The sequence below is a fragment of the Octopus sinensis genome, linkage group LG21 (assembly GCF_006345805.1).
Source record: "Octopus sinensis linkage group LG21, ASM634580v1, whole genome shotgun sequence".
NCBI lineage: Eukaryota > Metazoa > Mollusca > Cephalopoda > Octopoda > Octopodidae > Octopus > Octopus sinensis.
Genome location: NC_043017.1, coordinates 14,042,145 through 14,048,430, shown reverse-complemented (window position 1 = coordinate 14,048,430; position 6,286 = coordinate 14,042,145).

Below are 6,286 nucleotides of genomic sequence, written 5' to 3'. Positions count from 1 at the left end.
CCTTGATAAAATTTGTTTAAATATCTTTCAGTCAATTCTATTGTAACTGACAATGTGCAGGAAATTCACAGGGCAAGACACACATTTGGTAAAAAAAGGAACATTTGTCTTTAACCCTTTCGTTACCAAACCGCCCGAAAAAAATTTTGGTTAATGTGACCAAGCCGCCCCAAACCGCCCGAATTTACCTATTCATATTTAAATGAGAATATCAGAGTAAATCTCTTTAGTACATTCGTGAAAACACGTATTATACTTCGTAAACAGTTCAACTACAGTTTTGTACAAAAATCGAAGTGTAATTTTAATTCCGTGAATTATGGGAGATTTTTTTCCGAAATTTGTTCCTATTGTGTTTTCAAAATTTGTAATTCTGACAAAAAATGGATACGAATTTCATTATATCAAGCAGCGAGTCAGAATTCGAAGGATTTTCTACTGAAGACCTTCATAAATCTAACTCTATGACTGAAAAAAAAAAGCATGTGGTATTTGATAATGAATCTGATGTTTCATTTTCCGAAAGTGAAAACAGTGAATCCGAGAGCTCCGACAGCGATAAAGAAAATGAATTGGCACCTGAATGGAGTGAAAATTTAAAAATTGTTTCTTTCAGTGATTTTTCTGAAGAAACTGGACCAAGCCGCAGACTTTCCCAGAAGAGTAAAGCCTTAGACTATTTCTTTTTACTTTTTCAAATGAGCCCATTTGAAATCATTACGGCGGAAACGAACTGTTACACTAAACGTAAACAAAGCGAAAGAAAGGATAGTTTGTTATTTCCCACAACCTTAAATGAAATTAAGGCCTATTTTGCCATAAATATTATTATGGGTATCAGAAAGTTACCCAGAATAACAAATTCTATCGTAAAATTTTGTTGTATACCCAATTGAATATTAGCTAATAACCCATTTTCTATAGCGATGTTTGAACAAAATTTTAATAATTTTATATTTTGTTGAATTTACCTGTATCTACCTGCAATTAGAGTCACTTTGTGACAAAAATTATAGTATAGAATTGGTTGAGAACATTTCATTAAATTATCTTCCAAAATTCATGTTAATATATTGATAAATAAAAAAGTTATAGTTGTTTAATGAAACCAGACTAAATTTATGATTACGTTAGAAATTAATTGAAACACATAAGGGGTGTATTTTGGTCAGAAATATAGTAACGAAAGGGTTAAAAGTTTGTGATCTGATGTCTTCACTGAAGTTTGATGAGTATATTATCTTAAAATGCCTCATTTCCACTTGCATGGATTCTGAGAGATTGTCTATGTCATCAAAAAATCTTGTGCATGCAAGCATGAGTACCTTTTTATAATGCTTTGATATTGCAAAAGAAAACCTATTTATTCATTTCTGCAGCATCAAACTCCTTTTGATAAATCAATGACAACAAAGAAAATTTTGTCTAAATTCAATTTCATTAAACATTTCAAAGATTTTCTAGATTGTGCTCCTCAAATCCATCATCCTTCTCAGTGACAAGTTTTGCTCTTTTGGCTTATCATTTTACACTTAAAATGTATTGTAGCAGAGAGGAAAGGAATTTTTTACACTAATTAAATTTTCACACAATATATTGGAATTATATGAGACACCTTAGCACAAGTTTAATTTTAAATTTTTAGTTAGCCTCAAGTGTGCAAAGGTCTTTGAGCACTTGCTCCTGTTGTTTCATGTCTCTCAGTGTAGAAACTGCTCGTGATATCAACAAAACGTTTGGTGAGGAAATGACTTGTGAGTGGTCAGCTGGAAAATGGTTTAACCAATTTAGCAGTGGAGACCTGAGCCTTGAAGATCATGAGCATCTGTCATTGATGACGGTCAGTTAAAGACCGCCATTGAGAAAGATCCATGTAAAAACACTTGAGAACTGGTAAAAGAACTTCAAGTTAGCAAGAAAAATGCCTGTAACCATTTGCATGTGATTGGAAATAAAAAAAAGCTTGATGATTTGAATGAAAATCAGAAAATGTGCAGATATGAAATTTGCTTCTCCATAACCAGACCAAACCATCTCTTGACCATATTGTAACTTGCGATGGAAAGTGGATTCTGTACAATAATAAAAAAAAGGTCTTCACAGTGGTTGGACCAAAATGAAGCACCGAAAACCTTCCCTAAACCTGAGCTCTTCAAAAGGAAGGTTATGGTGACTGTTCGGTGGTGTACTGCTGGATTCATCCACTATAACTTCTTAAAACCTGGTAAAACCATAACTGCAGAAACATTGCCATGAAAATGCCAAAATGAATGAAAAACTGCCACTTCTCCATCTAAGACTGGTCAACAGAAGAGGGCCAATCATTTTTCATGACAATGCTTGACCACACGTTTCACTAATGATGCTCTAGAAGTTGAGGGAACTTGGAACTTGGCTACAAAGTTCTTCCCTACCCTACTTAATCCCCAGACCTTTCTCCTATTGACTATCACTTTTTCAAGCACCTTGATGGTTTCCTGTGAGAGAAAGAGTTCAAAAATCAATCCTATGCTAACAGTGCATTTAAAGAGTTCATCAGCTCCAGAACTCTAAATTTTTATGTTACCGGAATAAACAAACTTGCAACACAGCAAAAATGTGTTGATTGTAATGGTACTTACTTTGATGTATAAATTTTCTGCATTGAAATAGATTGTGATGAATTTCATGTTTCAAAACATTGCTTACTTTTTACAGCCTGACATATATATATATATATATACATATATCATCATCATCATCATTTAGCGTCCGCTTTCCATGCTAGCATGGGTTGGACGGTTCAACTGGGGTCTGTGAAGCCGGAAGGCCGCATCAGGCCCAGTCTGATCTGGCAGTGTTTCTACGGCTGGATGCCCTTCCTAACGCCAACCACTCCGTGAGTGTAGTGGGTGCTTTTTACGTGCCACCAGCACAGGTGCCAGACGGAGCTGGCAAACAGCCACGAGCGGATGGTGCTTTTACGTGCCACCGGCACGGGGGCCAGGCGAGGCTGGCAATGGATATGAACGGATGGTGCTTTTATGTGTGTGTCCGTTGCACACGTATGCGCACACGCACTTACACGTTCACGCATGCGCACGCACAAGTATGCACATGCACACTTACACGTTCGCGCATGCACATGTACGAGAATGCGCACGTACGCGCATGTGCACTAACACGTTCGCACAAGCACAATTACACGTTCGCGCATGCGCACTTACACGTTCGCGCATGCGCACGGACACGTTCGCGCATGCGCACTTACACGTAAATATAACAATATTACAAAGAATATAGTAAAATAACTTAGTTATCATTAAGCTAGTGTTAGGAACATAAATTGTGACTAAGGTTTGGTGGAAGATTTTAATTCAAAATTTATGAAATCAAGACGTTTGTACTCAGAGCCAGATCCAGTTTCAGCTGGGTTGGTATCAAAAGGGTTAAAGAAAGAAAGAAAGAACATAACAGAAGGAATATATATATATATATATACACCAATGCTGGTGCGTTTATATCCCCATAATGTAGCAGTTCAGCAAAAGGAACTGATAGAATAAGTACTAGGCTTACAAAAATGGGGTCAAGTTCTTCGACCAATACCCTTTAAGGCAATGCTACATCATGGCTACAGTCAAATGACTGAAACAAGTAAGAGAATAAAGTTTAAATGACTGAAACTGGTACAAAATAATTGAAAGAATTTTATGAAATATTGTTTTACAATTTCATATACCTTCAATATTTCTTGTTTTTTTGGTAAATAGATAATAATACAGTCTCCTTCATTTTAATTATCATTTTTTACAAGGAATGTTTCCTTCAGGAGCATACCTTTTGGGGTCTTTAAGTGCAGCGTAGATTTCACTACATTCTGGAAAAGAAAAACAGAAAGTTAATAAAATAATGAGCTCTAGTATGGGTATAATATGTCCCAAATTTATTGTCGGGTAGGAAGCAGTTGGTTACTCAGCTCAAGTACTTAACCAGTAATTAGTTTATTTATTCTAAAATTATGAAAGCCAAAGTGACTTTGTGTGTATTCACAATCAGGACATAGTGTAGATCATTTCCCTTAGGGATCAATCCTTCAACTGCTCTGTCTGGATTAAGGCATTGTTTTCTAGCCAACATTCTCATGTAACAACAGCAATACTAAATCATGTATGCAATCTGGTAAATATCCCTTCTAACATATATTTTGGCCAACCATACCATGTGGTATTTGTGATAAATTGTTAGCTAACTTCAAAGACCTACTTCTCTTTTCATGCCAAAATGCAAGACAGAACATTCTAAAATATTTTGACAATTTCTTATAAATATATTCTTCCACCTTGATCATTCCATATTTCACCATAATACAACCAAGAAGGTATGTTTTCTGGATCAAGCCACTAAATTCATTTATTTTATAATCATTTTATAAAGCATAGCTGAATTGTGTCAGAAACCTATTCAATGCAATACCATGAAATATATTGTCCCTTCATAGGATAAAATATTCTGACAGAACCGTCCTAAAAGTGATCAATTCCTAGGGATATCTGAGGAAGGAATTTTTATATTCTGAAATATCATATCAGACTATGGATGATTAAATTACACCAGTTATTATAGTCCATCATTGTTATTATGGTGCATTGCTGTGTCATTCAAGACACATTCATCATCATCATCATCATCATCGTTTAGCGTCCGTTTACCATGCTAGCATGGGTTGGACGGTTCAACTGGGGTCTGTGAAACTGGAAGGCTTCATCAGGCCTAGTCAGATCTGGCAGTGTTTCTATGGCTGGATGCCCTTCCTAACGCCAACCACTCCGTGGGTGTAGTGGGTGCTTTTTACGTGCCACCCGCACAGGTGCCAGACAGAGCTGGCAAACGGCCACGAACGGATGGTGCTTTTTATGTGCCACCGGTACGGGGGCCAGGCGAGGCTGGCAATGGACACAAACGGATGGTGCTTTTTACGTGCCACCGGCACGAGGCCAGTCGGGGCAGCGCTGGCAACGGTCACGAACAGATGGTTCTCTTACTTGCCACCAGCACTGGTAACACATCTGCAATTTCCATTGATCGATTTCGATTCTGATCCTCACTTGCCTTAACAGGTCTTCACAAGTAGAGTTTTGTGTCCCAAGAAGGGAAGGTATGCATACGTAGGCTGGCTCCATCCCATGTAGAAGGCCACGGGTTATGGTCTCACTTGTCCTGCCGGGTCTTCTCGCGCACAGCACACTTCCAGAGGTCTCGGTCTCTAGTCATTTCCTCAGTGAGACTTAAAGTTCGAAGGTCGTGCTTCACCACCTCATCCCAGGTTTTCCTGGGTCTGCCTCTTCCACAGGTTCCCTCAACCACTAGGGTGTGGCACTTTTTCACACAACTATCTTCATCCATTCTCACCACATGCCCATACCAGCGCAAACGTCTCTCTTGCACACAACAACTGATGCTTCTTAGGTCCAGCTTTTCTCTCAAGGTACTTACACTCTGCCAAGTATGAGTACTGACATTACACATCCATCGGAGCATACTGGCTTCATTTCTTGCAAGCTTACGCATATCCACAACAGTCACGGCCCATGTTTCACTGCCATGTAGCATGGCTGTTCGTACACACGCATCATACAGTCTGCCTTTCACTCTGTGCGAGAGGCCTTTTGTCACCAGCAGAGGTAAGAGCTCTCTGAACTTTGCCCAAGCTATTCTTACTCTAGCAGTTACACTTTCAGCACACCCGCCCCCGCTGCTGACTTGGTCCCCTAGGTAAGGGAAACTATCCACTATTTCTAGTTTTTCTCCCTGGAAAGTGACGGAAGTTGGTCTCAGAGCATTTTCAGTGTTTATTGTTCCTGAGTATCTGCCACATACAAAAACCATCTTCCTAGTTAGCCTTCCTTTGACATTGCTGCATCTCTTATGTGTCCATAGCTTACACTTGGTGCATCTTATAGAGTTTCTACCTACACCTTTTCTACAGATCGAGCAGGGCCATCTACCTGAAGGCGTTTATGATTTGTCTACCTTCCTACTGATTACGACTTTGGTTTTAGCTAAATTGACTCTGAGGCCCTTCAATTCTAATCCTTGTTTCCACACCTGAAACTTCTCCTCCAGTTCTGATAATGACTCAGCAATTAGAGCATAGAGGAGCTCCCAGGGGCATCCTGTCTTGAATTCCTCCGTTATTGCCTGGAGGACTATGATAAATAGAAGGGGGCTGAGGACTGAGCCTTGATGGACCCCTACCTCTACCCAGAATTCTTCACTATACTCGTTGCCAACCCTCACCTTACTA